The sequence below is a fragment of the Tetranychus urticae genome, chromosome 1 (assembly GCF_039701765.1).
Source record: "Tetranychus urticae isolate SD_2017Ah chromosome 1, NJAU_TeUrti_SD_1.0, whole genome shotgun sequence".
NCBI lineage: Eukaryota > Metazoa > Arthropoda > Arachnida > Trombidiformes > Tetranychidae > Tetranychus > Tetranychus urticae.
The window spans coordinates 28,453,064-28,477,119 of NC_142958.1; the positions used below are offsets into that span (position 1 = coordinate 28,453,064).

Consider the following 24,056-nt stretch of genomic DNA (forward strand, 5'->3'; position numbering starts at 1 on the left):
TATTGATCCATGGTGAAAAAAAGAAATGCAGTTAAAACCAATAATCATTCATTTGTTGCCGTTCAAGATTGATTAGAGTTTCATAATTAATTTTAGTGCAGAGATATTTTCTTCATCTCATTTTACCTGTTTCCATTACTTTGAGCACTGCAAGTTTTATCAAGATGAGGCTGCAAGGGGCAACAAGCTTGAAGCCAAGTGGAATACCTTTGGGTAAGTGAAAAAAAGCAACGAGTCTGATCGGCCTCAAGTCTTCACCAGCTAAATCAATCATCAAGTTGACCCAAGATGAAGTGATGTTGATTATGGTTTCTTTTTGTTGCCATTGCATCTTCATCATCCTCTTGCTTTTTTTGCAAACAACAGGCATTTCAATTTTCAGTTTTTATCTTTCCCTTGACAAAACAGCCATGGCAAGCAAGCAGCAGAAAAAAAAATCTCACTCAAGTTGGTCTAAAAAAGAGGCAACAAGAGGAGCAGAAAAAAAGCATCATTTCACACATAAAAAACGTTCACTTTTTCTTACCTTCTCTTCCTCCTGTAGTGTTATTACCTTGAAATGTAGAGTTTTGTAAAGAGGGAAAAAACATGATAAGTAAACCAATATTTAACCTGAAACCAGAAAATGGCAAAAATCAAACAATCTGTTAAATTATTGAATCTTTTTTCTTCTCCTTCCTCACTTGTGTATCAAAAAAAGACAGCAACGACAGATCGAGAAATGATAGAAGAAAAAAAAGAAACAAAATATGAGAATCTTTATGTTTTCCGATTGAAACAGATGATAATGTATCAGGAGTGAGTCCATTAATTGACTATAAAAAGAGGTTCAAATGATAAAGTTCCAATGTGCTCTGAACACTTTACAACTCAAACGCAATCATCATCATCTTTCGCTAGTTCATCAACATCATCACCTTAACCAGTTTTTTGTTCACTTGCTTTTTCCCTTCAAAGTTTTTTCAACATTTTTCTTTCTTTTTTCACCTTTGAAATTATTTCACTTTTTTCTTGTTGAATTATCCCAAATTTATCAGCAATTAAGGTTATTGATGACTTTTAATTGCTAATGTTGCACCGAAAAAATGAACTCCAAAGTTGTCAACTTGCAGTACAATTGAAGAGGAAAGAATGAGAAAAAATGGTTCGATAATAATTTCATTCTTTTGTGATAATTTCCTGTAAAAATTGAACCCAAAACTGAAGCTCATCCTTATTGATTTAAAACCTTTTTTTGGTCCTCAAATGGCAATGCTTGAAAAGTGCAAGGAAAGCAGACAAAAAGAAGAAAAAACGATTCAAAATTGTGATTCCCTGAGGACAAAGGAAAAGTTGATAAAATTTGATTTCATGATAAGTTATATCTTTTTATTTGCTCCATGAAACTATCCGACTATTAATATTAACGCAAAGAACCAGATAGTATTGAGGTGCAACTTGGCAATACATGATGGATTAGGATAAATCACAATGTTCAACTACAAATTCAACTTGAGATTGAACATGAAAAGAAGGGAAAGCAAATTTGTTGATTCACTTTTTGTTTGACTTTTGTTGCCTCTCTCTTCAAGAAGAGTGAATGAAAAAAAAAGTCGGACAAAAATCAAAATCATTAGATTTATTAATCTCTATGGATCAATGTTGCCAAGGCAAGAGGAAGACAAAACACACACACACAAAGTTGCCTTTGTCATGTCTTGAGGTCATTTTGGTCTTGCAGTCCAAACAAACATCAACATTCCTGTTACATTTTCTTTATCCTCAGCAAAAATGAATGACCATTTGATGAGCAAGTAAAGAATGCAAGAAACACCAAGAAGAAGAAGAAAAAGGAAGAAAAAAATCAACTCAGATTGGGTGATAATGATGGTTACGAGGGTGACGGTAGCAGTTGCCTTGGCTCAACCTAGAAGGGTCGACTTGTTGGGTTGAAGGTGACGAGTTGTTGGGCAACAATGGAAAGGCAAAAATGATTCAATTTCGAGTGGCTCATGAAATCTAATAATGTTGAGATGAAAATGCCTTCAAGATGGAATGATATGAAAACTCGAATGTTTATCAACATTTTTATCATTATCTTGTTTTACGATTTCCTCTCTGTTTTCATTCTGTTATTTTTATCCAAAAGGAACCTTTTCTTTTCTTTCCAAGAAAATGTGTTTTTCTTTCATTTGCACAGTTATTACATTTTCATTGATGGACACAGGTATTTAATGATTACACTCTCATCCTTTTTTTTCATCTTCATCTTTTTTTTCTTCTCTCTTGTTGTTGTTATTACTATTTGTACTTCACTCGCAATTTCCTCTCATTTCAATCACCTAAGGCCAATTGGTAAAAAGCCTTGCGACTCTTATTGTTGTTTCATCTCTTTTTCACTCAATATTGAAAGTGAATCCCAAACGTTTGGACATGAAGAAAAGTTATTATCTAATATCAATATGAGAATGGAAAATGAACACTTCTATGATATGTTGTTAGCATCATGAGAGTGAGAAAAGTGTAATAATTGAAAAAGATGAGGACAACTCTATTGTCATCCATTGTATTCATTGGGCAAACACTTTTAGCTCATTCAATGGTTTCTTTTGAAACCGAAGGAGAAGCAAAACGTAAAGTTAATGGACAGTTTGGGCTTTATTCAACAACTATCCAAGTGTCTCAATTATCAATGGATGAAACAAGATATCATCTAACATTGAAAGTCGAACTGTGATTTCTATTGAAAGATGTTCAAGATTAACCTGGGAATGGCTTTTCAAGAAACGCTTTTCTTTCATTTTTTCCCTTTTAATTTTCATCAATTTTATCGAAAATTTTCATGAAAACTTTTCTTCTTTTTTCAATTTTCTTCCTTTTCTCAACTGTCCAAAACTTTCATCAAGAATATTGAATAAATTTTCATTTTCTTTTCTTCACCAAATCGTTTAAATTTCTCCATGATTTGCGTTCCTGGCAAAAGGACAACTGTGATTTATCATGAATCGTAAATTTTATGACATTTATTATCAAAAGTCTTTTCTCAATTTTCATCTTTTCCAAGGAAACTGTAGGCGGAAGATGGAGAGAGGAATAAAGATAAATATTTGGGTTTGTCTTTTTTACAGGTTCCTATTGAATCTTGAATTTCAAGTAAAACTTTTGATTAACAATTTTCATGAATCCAAAAGTTTATCCAAAAGGATTGATTAGCCAGGCCAAAGAAGAAGAAGAAGAAAAAAAAAACGAATCAAGAAAAGTGGTTTCCTGTGTTTTTCCTACCTTTTTGTACCTTTACTTCAATGCAACTCCTATGAGAGTTTAAGCAAAAAGGTAAATGCAAAAAGGTTGAAGATGTTGATTAATGTCAGAAAATAATTTACATCCTAAAACTGTGACATGATGCTTGGGCGAGCGTTGCCTTGAAAAAAAGAAGCAAGATGAGGTGATGAAGTAAAGAAGAAGAAGATGAAAAAGGTAAAAAATGTAAGTCAGTTTTTTCTTCTTCTCTTTTCAGGTAAAGGTTGATGGTTGCAGAAACAAGGAGTGTCTTGTCAAGTTGAGGTGTTGGTGGTTTATTTTCTCGTTGCTTGGCCTCTCCATCTTTACCTTATTTTGTGAAACTTTTGTTGTTTTTGCATCCATCAAAATTCATCACAACTTGCAACAATAAGTTTCAATGAATAATTTCTTGTAACATTGGCCGAATCTTGAAAACTTTATTTTCTCAAAAGTTTCTTCTTCTTTTTTGGGAGTTTTTTTTCATTCAACAATTGAACATGAAAATGAATGAAAATTTGTTAATGAAATTAGTTGAATTTATTTCAATGAAATTTTCTCTTTTTTTCAATTTCTTTTTCTTCTTTCACTAAACATTCAACTTGTAACAGGTTTTAAAACTTGTCAATGAATCTTTTCAATTTTCAGATTCAAAGAAAAGAAAAGTATTTTGACAGAACTTTTTTTTCTTCTCTTCTCAGATTGAAATCAAGATAATGGGTCAAGATTTGTATCTTACCTTTGAACAGAATTTAGATTAATGTTTTTTCGATAAAATTTTTTGGAGAAAAGTTTTTTCTTCTTTTGTCAACTTCAAGTCGAGTTTTTGAAAGGTTGAAAGAGGAAAATTTGTTGTTTTTCTGGGATTGACTTTTCTTTAAAGTTTTGATAGGAAATCACAATTAAGAGGACAAATGATGATCATCAATCAGAGTGGCAGAAGACAGTGAAAGATGATGAGAGACAAAAACAAAGATGAAAAAAGGAATGAAAAATGAGGAGAAAAAGATGAAGAGAGAGAAAAAAAAGATTTCTTTACTTTCTTCTTTTCTCTTGCAAGTCAAACAAACTAAATACTAATGAGACTTGAATTCAGTGAGATGGAAACGGAAATGATGAAATGTTAACTTGAAAGTAAACGATGCAAATGTTGGCAACAGTAAATCGAGTAAATTTTATTTTCCTTTTCATCTTCATCTTTAAAGCAACAAAAAAGTCACTCAACATTGTACTTTATCTTTGCTCTCTTTGGCTTAAAATTAATACAGAAAAAAGGAGAAAAAATTATGAACATGGCATGGAAAAGTTCATCTTTTTTTCATCTCTACTTACACCGTATAATGAACAAAAGAAGGGGTTAAATGGATTCGACAAAATTTACTGAATAATTTTTTTCTCTGCTCTTTTTTCTCTCCTTCTTTTCGCAGAGAAATTTCACCAAGAAAATGAATAATCCCGAAACTATACTTGATGATGCTTGAAGTGCTACTTCAAGAGGTTTATTACCATTTTTGTATTCGAATTTTGTTCTTCACAGAAAATCAAATGTTATTAAAACGAAGAATAAATAATGGAATATTTTGTTTCAAAATGAAAGTAAAATGTTTTAAGAGCCAACTTCAGAATCAGAATAATTCTGTAAAGTGTTTTAATGAATGGAAATAGAAAATCAGCTTTTCTCTTGATACATTTTTTAGCTACTTTTCTTTTCCTTTTCTTGTTTCAAAAGCTCAATATTTTATCACAAAAGTTGATTTTTTAAAGTAAAAATTTCGTTGAGTAGCGATTATGAATTTACAATCGAAAGTTGAGTTTCATTGCTTTTTCATTTTAGTGTTTTTTTGGCTAAATTGATGAAGAAAAGGCAAGTTTTTCCAGAAATTTGTATTGTTTTTGTTTCAACAAATTCACACTCAATTAACACTTTTACTGTTTTTTTCTCGTTTTATTTGACTTTGAAAAGATGAAGAGGAAAAATGCTCCAAATGACAACTTTTTAAACAACAAAAGTGATGCTGATGATGATGAAGAGGAAGCTTTTAATGAGACTCATCCGTAGTTCTGGGAAAATAAATAACAATCTAAGAAGTGTAAAGTTAAAAAGGTTCAACTGAAGGTAAGGAAAGGTTCATGTCTGAGGCTGGTTATGAAAATTGTGGCAAAGCGATGAGCAGTTAGTTGAACAAAATCATCTCTTGTTAGGTTCTTGTCTTGCCTTCTTCTTCTCCTCTTCATCTCGAGCTTGTTTGCAAAAGTTGTTTGTGCAGTTGTTTTTTTATCCTCTGCTTGCAAAAAGATCATCAACAGTGAAAAATAATTGCATCAAGAGGAGAGAGAAAAAAAAGTTTACCTTTACCTATGAAACAAGGTTTACTGCAATTTTAAGCAATTAACTCCTAGATGGAGCCTTGGATGCTCCATTGTGATGAAGTAAAATGAAGTAAAAAAACTTAAATGAAATAAATGAAACATTTTAAAGTCAAAAGGAAATGAAAAGAAGTCATTTTTTTAAGTTGGCTTTTTCATGATTTGTTCAAGAAAAACGCAAAAATTACTTTTCAGGTTTACTTTTGATTAGAGTAAACAGATATTTTTCAAGTTGCCAAGTTTGGTGAGTAAACTTGAATCTTGAATTTTGTGCAAATTTATTCAAGTTCTGGAAATTGACACAATTCAAGTGTTATCATACTTGATAATCCTTTGAGCTGTTCAGAAACATAATGTTTCCATTAGCTGTGAGGAATCAATTCACTTGCGAATGATTTTGATACTTTGACTGCGAGTTTAGAGATTGCAAGCCTAAACACACTTAGCACTGGAACTTACCAAATTGATAGAAATTTTCGAAAATTTCTCAAAATAAAACATCAAAATCGTCGATTGGCAATGACAAGGGAAGAACAAGAAAGTCGATTAAAACTCTCAAAATTTGAAGGCATTTTCCATTCGATTTTTGCATTTTTGAAAAGATCTGAGAAATGGTGCTTATTACGAAGAACAATTTTCTTGAAAAATGTAGAGAAAGAATCAAAACTGAACTGTTCTTAGAAAGTAAATTCTTGACCTAATGATCTTTCGATTCTAACAAGACTTGAAAGAAAGGCTGTAATTTTTGTTAATTGAATAAAGTTTTTGCCATTTAAATGCTCATTAAATGTCAAGCAAATGCCAGTGACTTGAGTTATTATAAAGTTACCTTGGATATTGAGAAAAGGCGAAAATATCAATTTTGCTTTTTCTTTCCTTTTCGCACTTCCTCTTGCTATCAGCCATTGTATCTGATAATGATGATGATCAATGGCAAGAGTATGCAATGATAGAAGAAGAGGAAGCTTGAGAAAGACAAGAGGAAAAGAAGAAGATTGTTACTCTGTAATTATTTTCTCCTTAACGGTGTGATACCTGTTAACAGTAATCAGTCAACAAGGTTTGTATCAACAGCAGCATGTGCACGATGCACGAGAAACAACAGGAAACAAGAGCAACATCTCAAAGTAATAATCTAATTTTCACCAGTTAATCAGAACCCAGAACAGCAAGAAAAAGCTTAAAACAATTTTAAACAATTTTGTCTCACACCGTATTTATCCTCCTTGTAATGATAGTTTAGGAAAACATGAATATCATTTGTAAGTCAATATGAAGGAGCCATTTTTTCTTGTAAATGTTGTCCAAAAAAAGGTAAAAAATGTTGTAATCCATGTTAACGACCATTGTTAATCAACTGTATGATTAAAGGTAAGAAAAAAAGTCGAAGAAGAAAAAAAAGAAACATTTTGTGGTCTCAAATGGCTCTAATGAGAGAAGAGGTCAGTTAAGGTGATTGTCCTTCTTTTGCAAGAAACAACCAAAATGATTGTTAATCATTTCCATCATCATCTCATTGGTAGAGTCAAAGGGAGAGGAAAAAAAGGTTACACTAAACCTTAACCTTTCAACCTTCAGAAGCAGCAAAATGGGCAGCAAAAAAGCTGCAACAAAATACCAAAGTTGCTCTTGTTTTTGTTGGTTACAATTACATTCCAATTATAGTCCTCTGAGTGAGACTCAAATTTCAATATCGACTGTTCAAGTGGTCGAAAGTCATTTTTCCATTTTCTCTCGTTTCAACCTTTTTTGTTTGATTTTCAAGTCTGATCAACAAGCTGACCATTTGGACGACTATTGAACTTAATCATTTGCTTATTTAGGTACTTTTGTAGGTTAAGTCTGGAAATGTAAACACGAATCATTTTTTGTTTTACTTTTGCCATTTGCTTTTCTGGGTTTGGCAATGTGATAACCACACAGGAAAGATGAAGATTAAGATTAAGATGCAGAAACTGTAATCAAATTCAGGTAAAAAACCAATTAAACCTCAGAATGGAAAGAAATTAAACTGCAAAATATTCCTATCAAATGAACCTCATTCTTGTTGAACTTTCAAGCCAAACCTTTTTTTTCTTTATATTTATTATCGATTCCTTTGCAATTTCCTAGAGACAAAATTTTCTACCTTTTTCTCTCTCTCTCTCTCTGCCTTCTATGTTTACATACCTTGACTGATAAAATCAGTAGATGATGATTATGATGAGGATGAGGGTGAAGAAAGCACACAAAATTATGCTAATTTAAAGCAAGTAAATTATGGATAAGCTTTACTCCCTCCTTCGTTATAACGTTAATTATTTCCAGTAAACTGTATCAAAATATTGGCTAAGCAAATAAACCTTTGTTAATGGCATTACTTGCGTCTTGAATTACCATTTTCAGTAAATGAGAGATTCAACGAAAATATGAAACCAACAATTAATAATTATTTGCGTAAATCATTGAATGGTTAATCAGCCAAAATTGTCTTCGCTCCAATGTTTTCAATTATCCATGCTCATGACAAGCTTCACTTCTCTCCAGAAACTCAAAATTTTCAATTCTCTTCACTTTTCTTCATTTTCCTCTTTCAGAATCTTCTTTTAACCAATGCATCGGCTTGGCTAAAATTCATTGGAAAATCAAGTTCGAAACTTTATCTATTACGATTGCCTGTACAACTTAACAAAAGAATCAAAGATTTATCGAAAGACTTCGAATTCAGAACCTTTTGAACATTTCTTTTTGCAAATTCAAGACTTGAACATTTTCCAATGCTCAAAGAACTCGATCAACTTTTGATCAAACTCATCTTTTGGTTCATCTTTTGTTTTCCAGAAAGCAGTTGAATATGGTTTGTTTAAAAGTTGCTTTAAAATCGAAATGAGCTTCAAGTGAACCTTCCACATGTTGAAGGTGATAATGTGAATTGTAATTATCAAGAGATTTACTCATTTCTGGGAACAAGCTTCATTGATGAATGAGATTCACAGATGTGGAAGCGTTTACACTGATCAAAGTAAAGAGGCACCAAGAAGAACAACAAAAGGTCTAAAGGTATTAAACAACAAGGTAAATTAAACTGACAGAAGAAGAAGAAGAAATGGAAGGAAAGATTGAGGTGAAAAACTGATTGAGCCTTGTGTTTAGCCTGTGTTGGGTGATATTCAGACATGAACTTCAAGTCTCTTGAACTTCTTTGAAAGCTTTTCTAACATTCACATTCCTACCTTGATTGATGGCTGCTAAAGTTTACATTCAACAGCATCAAGTTAATATCTCTCTGTGAGAAGAAGAAGAAGAATAAGAAACGAAAGCAGAAAAAAAACATAACAACAAATGAGATCAAAATGTTTCTCTTTTTTTCTTCTTCTTACCTGACTATATCTTAATACCGTGCTCATGCAAACACCATCAATCAGACAAAAGATATTGGAATACATATCGACTAAATAGTTTCACTGAATCCAAGTAAACAATCATCATGATTGTCATCATTTTCTCTCAACTTTCTATTCCAAGATAATTACCTCTTTCTTTACACAAATGAAGCCATTAAGAAGTGAACAAATCTGACACAAGCCTAATCCTTATTACAGTGATCAGCTTTGAAGATGCCAACAGAGTTGAACAATAAAGATTAAAAGTTGATTAAATGTTGACTCGAGAAGAAACTTGCACTTGTTTTCAATCAAATGTCGAGAGCTTTGTTCATTTTTCATTTGCAATTTACATTTTTAGCTCAATCCATGATTCGAGTGTAAAATTGTTATGATTAATGGCAATTTAAAAGTTAATTAGATATCCAATTGTGAGCTTGTTCAAATTGTATAATGTCAATGGAAACAAAGTTGAATTTTAATGAAAAATTCATTTCTTTTTCTTATTCTCTTTTTTCTCTCTTTTTCCTCTCAAAATTGATGATAAATGACGATGCGAATCCGTTTGCAACAAGAATCATTATCTGTGGAAAGAAATACATTTAAACCCTTCAGGCAGCAATTATTCATCTTGAAATAGATGAGTCTTGAAACACTCAAAGGATAAAATGAACTCAACAAACCTTTTGCTCAATCATTTTAAATTTCATTTATTTCAATTAAAATAACATTCATTTGCATTTACAAAATTGAACCAAAAATGAACGAGTTTCATGGTAAACTTGGGTCAACAATGGAACATGAAATTTTCTTGAAACCTTCTTACCTTTGATGAGAAATGAAGAAACTGTTAGGAAAAGGAAATGCGAAAAAAGAGCAAAACATTAGATAAATGATGGTTACATGATGATTCCGAATAATGATCAAGAGAAGAAGGCGAAACACTAAAAAAAGACAAATATGGATTCATGGATGAAATATTGTTCCATTAATAGCAATTCGTTGTTTCCCTTTTCACAGATAATCTTTTTAATGATAAATTATTGTTATTACCTGGTTGATTAGCTGATCAATGATGATTCCATTCAATTGTCCGGTAATCAGGTGAAAAAAGAGATTTCTCATGAGAATCATTGTTCTTATTGAAATAGTCGATTTTTTTGGAAATAATTTACAGAAATTTTCTCCTCGCACTTGTTTACCTTTTCAGTTATTTATTATCATCTTATCATTATCATCATGATTTGTGTTTATTTATTTTCCTGACAGATTTACTTCAACTCCCTGCATGCGGTCTCATATTCATATTATTCAAATGCTGCTTAAATGGTTCAACTTGTCTCTTGTTGCTTTTCATTTACATTTTCAAGTTGAACTGAAAGGCAAAAAAATGGGGAAAAAGTTGAATCTCATTTTGCCGAATCACACCTTGAGATGAATAATTACACTTTGATTGGAAATGGGAAACAATACAGAATCAGAATGATCGTCTCATAAGCAACCGATTAACTGTAAAAGATATCTTTAGTTGGATGAAAGTTATTCATGGATCGAGTTATAAAAAGGTAATGTTTAATGGTTACACCTTAATCTGGTTCAACCGAATAGCAGTTAACAATTATAAATTACCTTTCATTGAACTTTCGAGTTCCATGTTTACATTTGAATGAATCTTTTTAATCAACTTGTTCACCAATCTTGATTAGCTTTTTGGACAGTTGAACCTTTGGTCCATTCTTGTTGCATTTGAATCTAGTCATGAATAAAAGTCACTCAGATCCATCAAGATTAACTGGCAACTTTAGCCTCACTTTGACCTGAGTCAATGTTGAGCCGTCGTTGGATGTTGGATATAAATCATTGTCTTGTTTTTTCTTTGCTTCTCTGGTTTCGTTTGGCAAGCAAAAATGAGAAACAAAAAGCCTGCAAATGTACGAATTGCCAACTCATGTTATTTACAGAGTAATGATGAAAAGTAATGATAATGATAATGGCTTTTCCCTTTCCTTTTGCTTTCCTCTCTTTCTGGCTTCACATTCAACTTGTCAACGGAAAAATGAATATCATCATCCCATGAAGATGAATATATTTTACATTTATGTAAATACATGTTGTATGATTAGTTTTTTTTTGCTTCATCTGTAGCTAGACAAGTATGAATGTTAAAGTTGAAATACAACAACAAAAAAGAGAGATTGAAAGAGGTAAAGGGAAAGAATCAAATGTTGATGTAAAATGTTATTTTAAATTATTGCTACTCGATATAAATAATGGCGACTACTATTTTTACTGTAATAATACTTTGCCTTGTTTGGTTAAAGCTATTCAATTGAATTAAAATGGTAAAGAAGAAGAGAGAAAAAAATGAAGAGTGAAATGAATCATGATAATGATTCAGAAAGAAAAGGCAGGAGAGATAATTTTTCATATTGAATAGACAAATGCTAATACAATAATAATGATAATGAACATTTATTATCGTTTAGCCTGTTTCCATATTGATTATATCCATTTTTACCTAACTCTTTGCTACTTTTTTTATGTGATTAACAAGATGATGAAGATAAATGCTTTTGAAAAGTTGGTTAAAGATGAATAAGACAAATTGGCAAATTGAAGCTCATTTTAATGATTAATAAGGTTAAACCGAAAATATCTAAAGAACCAGAGTTAAATGTTTATTAGGATTAAATCCATTTTAGTCATCAAAGGTTAAACCATTGTAAGCTTTACAGTTGCTTGTCACAATAATAATGCAAAATGATACGATGATGTCAATCTTTAGTCAATGAAGTCGGTTTAAACTGTGAATCAATGGTTGCGTTGGGTTAGGTTAGGTTAGGTTAGATAACAACTGATGAAAGACTAGAAGTTTGGATTGTATCGGGCGTTTTTCATCATAACTCACGAGAGGTTATTGTTAAAGACCTCAGATTTGAACCATGAGCTTCCGCAAATTGAAGAACCATAAGTTTGAACTCTCAGGATATCTCGGTAGTTGGTCTCTGACTGATATTTGGAGGACTTTTTTGAGACCGACAACTTCTTTAGGCTGGTTGATGTTTGTTTTAAGTTGATAACTCATGATCGCAAGATAGTAGTGTTCAGTTACTCGATTTGGTTACGAGAAAACTGTTTCTTCCTAACGGTGCAAGTTATCAACTAACAAACATCAACTTTTATATTACTTTAATATTTCATTCTAGTCTGATTAAAAAGTTGATAGACAAATGAAGATCATAGTAAAGCGGTCAAATCATCGCATAATAAGAAAAGCGGTTGAAATAGTTTCTTGTCTTAATAATAATGCAAAATGATATGATAGTATTAAGTGTATTCAGGATGTGAAAAGGACACACAAATTGTGTTCAACCTCATCGTGATTAGGTTATTTGTTGGTTGGTTAATTTGGTCTTCTTTTAGCTTTGATTGAGCATCTCATCATATTATTGTCACCTTATCTTGATCAACTTTCCACACGCCACTATTACTTGGACAGGAATAACTGGGTGAAAAGTGAGGTCAGATATGATGAGCAATACAGTTGTTTTGGGACCTTTTCAGTCCAATGCAACCGTAATAAAGTATTGGATACTTTAGTCAATTTGACTTATTAATCTTTAATTAAAACCAGTAAGGACAATATCAACTTACATCAACAAATTATCACCACCATGATCAATGAATTTTTTTCCATTTTTTGTCACAACTCGAGTTGAAACTTGAGTTGTCCAAGTTAGTCCAAATTGAAACAATATCCGATTCTTGGTTAACATGACAATTCTGAGTTAATCCTGATAAAAGGTCAGTCGATGTCTGTGACTCTAGTCTTACAGGAAACCAGTTTCATTGATTAATTTAAAGTGATTGTAACCTTGTGCAACTTCCGTACGTTTATTCAGCATTTTTCAAGACTAGTTGATAGCCAATTGACAATGTAAAGATAAATAGAGGTTACAATGAATTAGACAATAAAAGTGATGAGGATGAAAGGCGATGCAAAAGATGAAGCCATCGACTGATTGATGTTTCTTTGTTTTTCTTTTGTTCATCACAAAAAAAGGTAAAACCAATGAAACAAAAGGCAAAAAGATGTAATCCAAGATGAGATGAAAAAGATAACTTCTTCTTTTTCAATGTAATCCAAGGAAAAAATGGAACCCAAAACGCTCAAGAGTCTCGTTAATGAGCTTGGTAATTCAGTATGAAAAAAAATACGCAAAGTTTAATCTCAAGTTTTGTCGTTGATTCTGTCAACAGGCAGAGCAACAATGTTTTTCATCCATTTTAGTTGACAACAAGAGGAACATTTGAAAATTTTTTCCTTCTTTTCTTTCGTCCAAAAACAAAGTAAAAAGCTCTTCTTTTCAACTCTCGCAACAGCTTAAAGACAATGAAAAGGTCTTCCTTAATCATCATCATTATCATCTTGATTACCTTTCCTCTTCAATATCATCAATTTAAGGTAACCTTAAACTTGACAAAAAGAGACTTTGAATCTAATCCTTTTCCGTATATCCAAGGCTTACAACAACAGCTAACGAGATACAATTAACTTTTGCATCTTCTTTTGTCTTCGCCATCATCATCTTAATTTTATCCGTAAGATGAACATTTTTGCCACTTGATTAGCCTCTGAATCTTGAGATGGTCTTCTTGTTGTATTACAATTGAATCCTTATGATAATCATTAGCATCATTATGATTAAATAACAAGCTAAACAATGGCGCTTGGAGAAGGAGAAAATTGTTTATCTAAAAGTGAAACAAAAATGAAGCTACCTAAGAAATGATGTTGATAATGATGATAAATAACGATGATAATGATGATGGAGATCAAACAAAGAGACTGATGCATATTCATTAAAACGATGCTCAGAACAATTTTCAACATTGGATTGTTATCTTTTTAGGCTCACAATCGGTTAACCTTTTGTGCCAATCAATGTCAATCATCATGTTTCGGTCAAACAAAGATGAGTTGACCCATAACAATCCTGTTTATCTTCATCATTACCGTTGTAATACAGAGAAATTTAATCGCATTTTTGCTTCTTCTTCAACTTTTAATGTTTTAAACAAAAATTCATTGACCATTTGCTAATAATAATCTGTTGATCAGTTTGTCAATATTTTGCAGTCAAAAAGGTTGACTCGAATTACCTTTGACTTTGTAAAATAACCTATGGTTAAGAGTGCAACCAATGTCTTTCATCAAAAATCATAAAACAATCAATTATTATTAATATAGTTTTGAATTTAACTTACTTTTTGTTTCCGCTTTCAATATTGAAATATGAAACTTTTCAGGGTTTTTGTCTATGAATAAGTTGTTTTTTGTAATATTTCAGCTAAAACCAATGTGAAGTAATCTACATCGCTATTGTTAATGAATGAAAAATAAAGTTAACAAAAGGTGATCATTGACATTAGTATGATACTTATTATAATGATGATGAAAGGAAGAATGTACAAATAGAAAGTTGAATGAATTGCACTTTTTGACTCTAGTTGTTTCAACAATCAATTTTGTAATTATCAATATAGCAGCTTTAAATTTTTGCGTTAAAGTTATAATTCTCGGCATTATAAACGTTTCAATTCTTATTCAATAGTTTAAGTCTCAGTTGGAATTGTGGAACAGAATCGATAGGTTTAAATTTTTGAATTTCTTACAGTCATCCAATTTCAAATTTCTGTGTTACTTATGATTATTCAAATCTTAATAGATAAGTATACTAAATTTTGAATTAAGTTTTATCTTTTTATATCGTTCATTAGCTTACATTAACTCATTGATCTTAGCAACATTCAATTATATGCTAATGATATATTGTGTGAAAATAAAAATAAGCTATCCCGAAAGCAATAGAAAAGAAAATATTAAAAACAAACATACATATTGCAATTGATTGATTACATTAAGCACACATTGATTCTATCATTAATTTTTATATCATTAAAGCGCAAAAATTTTAACCATGAGGTGAAGGTGTAGAGTAAAAAGGAAGTCTATCAGTTTGAAAAATAGTTTGATACATTCTTCAAGTCTGACGATAAATGCTTTTATAACCAACTATCAGACTGCGGTCATAGCTGTTTCTATAAGTTACCTTTTATAATAGAAAATGAAAAAGATAACGATTGTGCATAGAGTTAATTCGTTGATTTAAAATATCAAATCTTTGTAAACTACCATCGTTTAATGTATAAGTACAATGAGGACTTAAAATAAATCTCAAAATGAATGAAAATAGGTATTCATTGCGTCATTGGCTTATTAAAATTTTATTTTCTCAACTTTGCGAAAACATTTAGAGTTTCGATCATTTAATCCTGAGTTTAATTGAGCCACATAATTGCATTAATTATGTGGAAAAGTGTGAAATTTGTATATATTTTGTTGCTTTTTTTGTTGACCAAATTTTCACGAGAATTTTAACGAAATTTGACATTTATTCTGATTAATTTGCTGATTAATATTTCCTTTTTACAGCTCTTCAAGCACATAATTTCATACATTTGGGCCTCATTGTGAACAAATTCATCTTATTTAAATAGCTCAAAATGGTTGAATCATTCTTCGTCTCGCTTTCTTGAAACAGTCTCATAATCAGCATCTTACTGGAGAGCATTTGACTCTTAAGAACGCTTACGAGTTGCAAAAACTAACAAAGTTAAATGTGTGAACCATTTGGGTTGTGAACAGATTTGAGTGTCTTAAGTCCGCTAAATCTCCTTGAGATAATGATGATTAAATAATGAATGGAAAGGATGATGATGCAAAGAAAAGGAAGTTGCATGATAATTGTTCTTCATTTGCCTTAGTTTCTAGCTAAAAATTCCTTTCAAGTGATTGTAATTTGCAACAAAAAATAGTAAAATCTAGTATTATAATATCACCAAGAAAGAAGAGGAAAAGATAGAGAAAAAAAGTAGTTTAAAAAGTGAAGGAAACTTATTAATTATACAAAGAAAAGTAAAACTATTTTAGCCAGAGGATAACTTGTAGTAAATAAGTTTATTCAATTAATGATTCATTCATCTTGCATCCCAAAGCTTATCATTTATCATCTACGAATCAACTTAAAACTTACAACGAGAAAAAAAAACAAAAGCCTAACACTTATCACAAGCAAGTAGACAACATGATGGAGCAAAAATATCGGTTGATGAAGATGATGAAGATGGTGATGATGACAATACGTAAAACAAGCAACTTCATCTTTAACTTTAAGCTCAACTCCTCAACTGTGTAAACAGCAAGCAAGAAAAAAAACATCCGGAAATGTAAGTCAATATTGAGTGAACAATTTTCTGTTCATTGATCTGTACACATAATTGTGTAGTTATTTGAAGGGAAGATGAAGAGAAATGTTCAAACAAACTTTCAAATGTTTTCATCATCCAGCCAACAAACCTCCTTCTCATCTTTACAATCATGATAATCATCATCATGTTGATAACAGCAACATTTGAATGACCTTTACCTTGTAATATACTCAAGTGAAGCGCAACTGTAAAATCAAATGATATCAAAGTGAATTTTATGATGAACAGAGTAAAGAGAGGAAAAAAACAACTGTAAACCGATTAATGAAAGGTTCACATTACCATGTCACACAAACTTGTCATAATATTGAATGCTCATGAGAATATTTTATCACTCACAGAATAATCATAATGAGCGTCAATAAAAGGCAATCATTATCATGGTAATCATGGAGAAAGGAAAGGAAAATGATTTTACAATAACAACACTGAATTGATGAGATTTACAGTGAAAAGGTAAACAGAGAAGCTGTCAATTGTTTGAAAAAACTTTACTCAAAGTGAACAGCAATTTCCGTTTCTCATCATTAAATCAAACAGAAGAGAAGAAAACTCTGAAAGTTTAATCATCAATTATCAACATCAATCAATTGAAAGAGGCGATAAAAAAAAGATGAACATTAAAAAGGTGTAAATGGATGCGAAAACATGTTGAGACTCGAATTGAGAAAAGTTTGTTAAAGTCGCCATTTCCATCATTTATGTTAATTGTTGTTAATTAAAAGTTGAAATTTACTTTATTCTCTCCAATCGATAATTGAAACAAAAAAATGATTCATTTCAGTCTTTTAATTGAGAGGTTTAATTCAAATGAAGCCTTGAAGCGACACTATCTGGTCAAGCTAAACATGCTATTAACGACCGTCAAACCCACGATTAAAGAGGCAAACCTGACGTGCTTTATGACTGGGCGAGTCTGTGTTTACCCTCAAGTGGATACAATTTGTTGACCTAAACAGTGGATCCACTTGGGCTGTGATTAGACAACATTATCGGGTTATTTCAACTCGCACTGTTAATACATTTTTTGTACTCAAAAAAGTTCGTCTTTTCATTTTTTCTTCTTCATCTTTTCATCTTCCTTTTAATGAGACTTTCGTGTTCATTAGTTTTCTTGGTTGTTGATTAACTGTAATTGGTTTCAATTAGCTAATAAAAGGGTCTATAAAAGGGTCTATTGTCTTTTTACCTGCAAGGCAACTTTACTTGTTGTTTGCTTTCCCTGCATTTAATTATCTACTTTTACCTTTAATTCTGGTTCGTTTTTTTCTCTCTTTTCTTGTGTTTCATCCAAAGATTAACAGAATTTATTTTTTGCTAAACTTTTCTGTTTCTACTCAATTATTATCATTATTGGAATGATGGTGATTATCATCGTTATTGATCAACAATGCAGTTTGTAATGGATTGAGAAATGCAAGGGCAGAAGGTTTAGTTTATTATTACAAGTTATCCGTTAAACTTTTGATTGACTCTTCATTAGTTGTAAATGAAGCTTTTAATTTTAGGTTTTTACCTTTAACTCTTAAAACAACAGCTTCAATGGATTCCCATTTCATCATTATTATTATCATCTTGAAGGAAGAAAAGAGGGAAAAAGAAGCCAAAAAAAAGAAGAAAAGAAAGATGATAATGCTTATGATCTTCTTTTTGCTTTTCCTGCTCCTATTATCATTATTATTACCTGACAGGTAAGAAGAGAAAGTAAGTGAAAGAAAAGTAAACGGAAAAAACAAGAAGAAAAAAGTGAAACAAGAAACAACCTAAAAAAAAGTCAAAGAGAAGAGCTCACAATGATTATTATGATGAAGGTAATATAAGATAATAGACTGTTCATTTCACTTAATATTATATCAATCATCATCATCAAGTCAGTTGGATAGATGAAGATGAAACAAGAAATAATTTACTGGGCAAAAAGTGAGAGTAAAAAGGTAAAAAGAAATGCCAATTTGGGCCAATTAATTTACACACAGAAAAACATATTGAATTAAATATTTAAATTATTACGAGTTTTACATGATTAAAATGATGAACGATAAACAATTATCACAGGCAATGTGGTATGTTAAATAGATTTGGATGATTAAAGTTTTGTCTGAATGATGGGAAACGGGAAACAAGATGAGGCTTCTTTCAAAAGAGAGTGAAGTTGATTAAAAATGATTAGTTTGCGGCCATTTAATCTTTAATCTCTCACTTCAATTTATGCACAACAATAATCAAATGGCAAAAGACGCAATTAATTTTATTGCCAACATAAATTTATTAATAATGGCTGGAAACAGTCGCTTTGATCAAGATCATTATCCAAGTGTTTGCTTTCCAGAAGCAAAATGATTCAAACAGAAAAAGACAAAACTCGAAAGGCGATTTAATGTCTAGTCTTTTTGTTTTCTCTTACACTCATTTCGCCAAATGAACCTTTCTTACAAAAAAAAGTTCTAACCATAGAGCCATTATCACTTTGTTCGCCCATGTCGAGACAAATCTCTTCATAAACTTCTAATCTAGATCCAGCTTTGTTCCAGATCGAGTTCAATCAATTTGATCTCTAAACGACTTGAAAATGTCCTTTTCTGAAAAAGTTGAAGCAAAATCTTGTATATTATTCAATATCAGAAATAAGTAAAAATACACTCAACGGAAATATAACAGTTCCAGACTCATCGGAAAAGAAACTAGAACCACATTTAAATCGGTTTAACATTTAATAGGTTTGGAGTTCAAACTCTGTACTCGACATTCATCGCTGTGCTATCAAAATGATAAGATTTGCTTTTAAAGCTAAAGGCTTGAGAACCTCAGGTTAGGTAGCTAAGGTTTGACGCAAAGTTCAAGAAGCATCATTGGGTTATTTTGCATCATTGTAACAAGAAACTGATTTGGGTTTTGAAGAGAGCAGCCGACGGTGAAATTGAAGTTAATGTGAAGTTTGTCATCGGCAAAATTGTGAGGTAAAACTTTTATTAAACAGAGAGAATGGGACAAAAATTGGAAAAGAAGAGAAAGAGGAAAAATGTTATTCTGAACGGAAAATGGTTTGGGAAAATGAAAAGTATCATGTTGCTCATCAGAATCACTGATTACGATGGAAACAAAAGATAAACATTTGGTAACTCTTAACCTCATTTATTGTGTCACTCATCCTTCAATGTTACCCATTATCAGTTTAACCTAATCTTTAACTTTAAATAAAACTTTTTCCCCTGGTCTTTTTTCATCTGTTCATCTCTTCTTCTCTTTGCATCATCTTTCATAACTGAAAGTATTTCATGAAACATTTAAAATTATCTGTAATATGAGATAAAAAAATGTTCATCAAATGATGAATAATACCACCCAGTTAGACTTGGCACAAATGCTCAATGCTTTTATGGTGTGTTTACTGTTTAGATAAGTGTTATGCTAAGTGATGTTGATAAATGTTACTCTTGATTATTGTTTCCCAGTTCAATTGACCCATGAATATCATGCAATGGAATGCCTTCACTCAACTAACAAGTTATCAGTTGAAAGGGGAAATAAAAAAAACATCGAAAGGAAAAAAAACATTTTATTACCTTTTCTCGTACCTTGCAAGTTTACTAATTATATTAGCAAAGAGAAGAAAAAATGATGAGAAAAACGATAATCACAATAATAAACATTTGATGATGATAATGATGATAGTAATTGAAGATTCGCAACTCACCATCCCTCAGGTAAAATGTTATCTTTCGAATGTTTTTTTCTTCTCTTTTCGTTGGAATAAGAAAAAGTCGCTTTTAGTGATTAATGAGTTGAGTGATAATCAAAAGTCAATCAAGCCTTAATCTTGAATTAATCAGAGTCAATCAAAAGGTGTTTTCAAAGGTCAGTAATTGTCCCCAGATTGAAATGAAAGAAACTACAAAATGAAGAAAACTCTTTTTTTCCTCTTTTCATTTGCATTTGCAACTGTCGGTTGACCCAAAATTTGGATTCAAATAGTTATTCAAAGCTGGTCACATTGGTCGTACTTAGTGAAGGTTGACCTTTTAATGGTGATAACCAGGTTTTTGGACGTTTCTTTTGACCATGTTAATGATAAATAAACAGAGAAAACATTATTTTCTCTTGGTTGACCGTTTAATGTCCAAAGGCGTTACATGACCACCAGGAGTGTCTCTCATTAATTGCAAAAGATGATCACGAAATGTGCCTTTCAATTTTAAAACAAAACATTAACATTTGCTTTTTTTTCAGCTAATCAACTGGATTTGAATTTATTTTACGCTCTCAGTGTTTCCATTCCTGTAACGTTTCCAGACGAGCGACGGCAATCATGCCTGGAAAGCTAATGAGACCGCCTTCACTGTGCATCGGGTTGCCCATAAAACGCCAACACCAAGAGCCAAAGGGAACGACTCAACGCAAGTCTAACATCTAATTAAATTATCTCATAACATTTCATTTGTTTGACTTTACATCGGAAACATTTAAATATTACATTTTTCGCTTTAATTTGTTTTCCATTTTTTAGCTTTTCCAGGTTAACCAGATTTTTATTGCTTTATCAAGCTTACCTATGAAGCTTGGAATGAAAGAGAAGGCAAAAAAAGTGGCAAATCAAGATGATGATGAAGAGAGGATGATACACCCACTTCTTTGTAGCCGTGAAATTGAAAGGCTATCATTAGACCAAAACAATAATGGAAAATGTTCTCTTGACAATTTGTTCAGCTTTTCGTAATCAACTTCCACTTTTGCATGCTCTTTATGGGTAGGTCTTTGCCTCTCTCTTCATCATCATCAGCTTTCTTCTTCCTTTAGTTTATAATGAATATCATTTTTTCCTCTTCTTCTTCTTCTTCTGTTGCTTGTAACTTAAACTCACATAAACATATCATCGTAACTGGTAACCTGCCAACAATAATAATAATGCAAACTTACGCCTCTAAACATTTACCTGGCGATTGCAGGGAAATATTAGGACAGATAGAAATAGATATTAAATGGTTGAGTGAGACAGAGAGATGGGAGGAGAAGGGAGAAGTGGGAGGAATTTTTTATCATTCAAAATAATTACAGTGATTTTTGTTGAGAAAACAAGAATCAATCTTTAAGGCTAGTAACATTGTTGTCAACTTGAGAGATACAAATGAACCGAAAAACGGAAAAAACGAACAAAAAAACACCTTACCTTGTATCTTGTTCATCATTGATAGTTTTGTTTTACATCTGCACTGTTGATCAATCAAAAGTTGAAAGGTTAACTTGAACAGCCAAAGCCTTTATTGCTTTGTTTCATTCATTGGGAAAGCTTTAACTGGACAAAAAAAGTCTTCAAGTTATGCAAGTTTCATTAGTTGTTGCTCAGAGGAAGAAGAGGAAATCTGTTGATTATGATTTGATTAAAGTTGATTGAGATGTTATTTCAGTTTTGATCAACATTTTGATCAACTTTGAGGAAAGGATCATGGAAGCGAAAAGCATGGAAAAATTAGTTTTTTTTCTTCTTCTTTTGCTTTTCATTTGGAAATGGTTTGCAGTGTTTCATATTGACGCTCCTAGAAAGGCAACTCTTTGAGTGAGGTTGAGTATAATTGTGGGTTTGCATGATGATTAGATGAAAATGAATGAACCATGAAAATAAGAGTAAGCAACAAGTAATATTCAACAGTCAAATGAAGATGTTTCAAGATTTCCAATTGATTGTTGATAAGAAGAAGAAGAAGAAGAAAATCATTGAATTATCTCGATATTCACACTCCTATCTGAAGCACTCATCATTACCATGATAGTAATGATGAGAAGAGGAGCCAATTGAATGGTCAAAAACTGTTGATGATAATTTTGGTTAATAACATTCAATAATTCCACCATTTTCACCATTGAATATTCAATTGAACTTATCTCATTTTCCCATCAAATTCATTGTCCAGAAGCAAAGGGAAATCAAGTGGAAAGGAAGAACCAAGGAAAAGTCATTTTCACATCTTTTGACCCTTTCATTGAACCTGCAACACACAAAGAATCATTTCTCATCATCATCAGCCAAATGATAAAATTATTCAATTTATGAAACATTCATTTTCCAAGCACAAAATGATGAAAAACACTGAATCGACAATCAGTAAAGGAAACGAAAAGATTCACTTTTTTCCAATCTTTGTTTCTTCCTTTTTTCTTGTTTCACTTTACCAGAAAAGAAACTTTAAAAGTTCTTAAGTATTCATTGAAATACAGGGCAATATTTCATAGACAACAAGTGACACTTCGAGCAAAGTATTCGAGTGGAAATACCTTTTAATAGATTTATTATTCACAAACAGATATAAATTACCATTGAAAGGAAAGTTTTGTTTTCTTCAGTTTGCTTCCTTTTTCCCTGTTTTTTCGCCATTCCTATTGATTCAGAATAATATCTATTTGTATATTTTTCTATCAACAGCAATCAATCGATAGATAATCCAAGTATATCAATTGAACTTCTCCTGCTTTTAAAGGAACATTGTAATTCTCTTTTCGCCTTCTTCTTCTTCTTTTTCTTTGCCTTTACTATTTTCAGTATAAACAGTTTCTCAGCCATTCTTGTTATTCAGTTGTTGTTGTTAGGTGATGATGGTGAAGGAAGATGAGTAAAGAAATATCACTCTGAAAGTTATCTCATCTTTTTCTTTCTTCTTCTTCTCTTCTTTTTCTTTCCTCTTTCTCATCATATTACTATTCCTGATCATCATGTTTCCCCTGTGAAACTTAACCAATCGTTTCGTTATCCCAAAGTAAACTGTCTAATAAAAAGCTATTAGTTACAATTGAGTGTATCACTATCAATATTGTCAGAGTAGCAACAAACAAGTGAATAAAAATAATTGATATAAATGGCCTTAAATGAAACTCTTATTAATACTGGATACAAATGATGATATTAATAATAATATTAATGAAAGAGGAACAGTTAAATTCATTGTTTCACATTTAATTCACTCTTATCCAATTATTGTTACATTGAAAGTTGATCAAGGCGAGATTAAGTAAAATTACAATCTGATTGAACAATGTTCACAATCAGGGATTTAACTTTTCCAGAGTTTCAGGAGTCAAGTAACCTTAAATGAGTTTAGAGCATTTCTTTGTGATGATTTCAATGGTTATTCAAAATGTAATCAACATTGAACTATTTTTCACTATTATTGTGAAGAAATTGGTAAATCTTGTAACTATTTTTTGGCGAAAACTTCAAGTGCAAAGTTGATTTTTGATGATCATTTCATTGTTAATTAGTAGCGTTTAGAACTGACTTTTTTGGTTTCTTCCAAAACTAAGCTGAACAAAGGTCAAGTCAACTTTTAGGATCATTCACATGCTTTAAAAAAGGATTATTTTTGTCTGCTTCAAGTCGTGTTGAGACAACTACCTTTGGAGTCTGGAAGGTGAAGGCGAAGGAAAAAACTTGTCAAAAAACTGTTTTACTACCTTCAACTCATCATAAGTAGCTAGGAATCCAACAATCATTTGTTTTAAAAGTCAAGCGAAATGGTTAAAAGTTCTTGAGCTAATTCACAATCTTTTGAGCTGGTTTCACTAATCGAACCAATTCCGACTCGACTTAGAACCAGCCTAAAGTCACCTTTGACATTTAAAAAACAAAAGTTTGTTCGGGAAAAGTAAAAGTGACTAAGAATGGCTTTCCTCTTCCAACTATGAAAAGCGAATGTCTACTCGAAAAAGAAACAGAGACTCACCGTGTTTCCGTGCATTCTAGCACCGAAC

General features: G+C 31.5%; 1 long non-coding RNA gene across 1 annotated transcript; it reads left to right on the forward strand.

The window, feature by feature from the left end:
- Positions 1-334: 334 nt before the first annotated feature.
- On the forward strand, positions 335-2,918 carry LOC149094903 (uncharacterized). Its single transcript, XR_016201031.1, has 2 exons — positions 335-2,206; positions 2,327-2,918. It is a non-coding gene; the product is annotated as an uncharacterized LOC149094903 (long non-coding RNA).
- The last annotated feature ends 21,138 nt before the right edge of the window (positions 2,919-24,056 follow it).